The sequence below is a fragment of the Thermobia domestica genome, unplaced genomic scaffold (assembly GCF_964235325.1).
Source record: "Thermobia domestica unplaced genomic scaffold, izTheDome1.hap1.1 HAP1_SCAFFOLD_112, whole genome shotgun sequence".
Classification (NCBI taxonomy): domain Eukaryota; kingdom Metazoa; phylum Arthropoda; class Insecta; order Zygentoma; family Lepismatidae; genus Thermobia; species Thermobia domestica.
This window is the reverse complement of record NW_027655888.1, coordinates 180500-182048: the sequence shown is the minus strand read 5'-3', so window position 1 is coordinate 182048 and position 1549 is coordinate 180500. Positions and strand designations below refer to the sequence as shown.

General features: G+C 39.2%; 1 non-coding gene across 1 annotated transcript; it reads right to left on the bottom strand.

The window, feature by feature from the left end:
* Positions 1 to 1056: 1056 nt before the first annotated feature.
* Positions 1057 to 1128, bottom strand: TRNAL-CAG (transfer RNA leucine (anticodon CAG)). Its single transcript has one exon. It is a non-coding gene; the product is annotated as a tRNA-Leu (tRNA).
* Positions 1129 to 1549: the final 421 nt, after the last annotated feature.

Below are 1549 nucleotides of genomic sequence, written 5' to 3'. Positions count from 1 at the left end.
CAAGCGTACGCATGAACAATAAATACGCTTTGCGATCGCCTCAAGTAGCCGGGTACTTAGAAAAATCGTAGTTCATAATAATAGCATGAATGTTAGGTAACGTGAAGTTAGCCCCACCCCCCAAAACTGCCTTCTCCCTGTTTAAATGTTTTGACAGGAAATGTGCGAGTTCGAGTCCCTTTCGGGCACGATTCATTATCATTTCGCTCTTTATTTGTTTACCACGCTTCACTTCCCTTTCCTTGCTGTAGTCTTTAGGATACAAACAATTTGTATTCAAAACTGAAATAGAACAAACAAACCATTTGCATTCAAAATAGGAATCTTCTCTTCTTCCTCCCTGTCAAGAGGATATTACTTTGAGCCCTTTTAGACTTCTGGAATTTATTTTAATTAAATGTTCTCTGCATGAGCTCTTTTATAAATGGCTCGTTATCACATACAATTTCTTCCTCCTGTTTTTTCAGTAGCTAATACGCAGTATAGTTGTCTTTTGTTTTTCATTTCCTCCAAACGAAAGTAGAAAAAAATTAAATAAATAAATAAAACATTTGAGTAATAAAATAAGATGACATGGAGGGCCTAGGTACTTGCAAATTGTCTGCGCCACTTTTATGAGTTACAAACAGCCCGCAGGCATTTGTTGATTAACATAAGAAGTCATCAAAAGCAAACGAGTTTTTCCTGAAATTTTAATTTTAATATTTAACTAAGCTGAAGAGAAAGTCTCCAGGTGGCAGCACGTACAAAGCTGGTTGTGTTAAGAAACTGATGTTTATTTATTTATTTTTTAATTGTATAATTTTCTACCTTTCTACACTTTTAAACCATTCAATGCTCAAGTACGGTATGGGAGATCTAATAGCACGGTTATCTGTTTGTGAAATGAAATGAAATGCCATCTTTAAGTTTTACGTCCCACTATTATGCCAGTTAGGCTAAAGGAGACGGTGATGATGAGAGATGAGTGAAATGGTGGAATGAAGAAAGTGAGAGGAAACGGGAGAATACCGAGAAAACCCACGAGCACGGTGTTCGTCCACCACAAAGTCCACACGGCGCGAGCTGGGATCGAACCAGGGACCCCAAGCACCTGAGGCGAACGCTCTACCACTGAGCCATCGCGCCTCCTATCTGTTTGTGGATAGATATCGGTGCGAAGACGGTTTAGAGATAACAAGAAGTGGTTTTGGATTAAAAGTTAGTTACCGTGGACTCGTGTTTTTCAACTTTTTTGGGGTTTAAAATGTAGATTTCGATGAGCTGTGTCCAATGGCACCACTTTTGATTTCTGGAACCGACCGCTTCGAGGTCAAATTCGGGATCAAAAATAAGAAAGTGGGACCATTTGGACAATGCGGTCCAGTGACCGACTGGGACAAAATGGATGTCATTCAACTCGTATTCACATGTACATGAATAATTGATACGCCATTTTCCTGAAAATTGTATTTTGACGCCCAAAATTAACGGAAAGCCGGGATTTTGAGTAATTTGGACCTGTGATCGACTGGGACGAAATAGGTATCATTTGATTCGTATTTACACG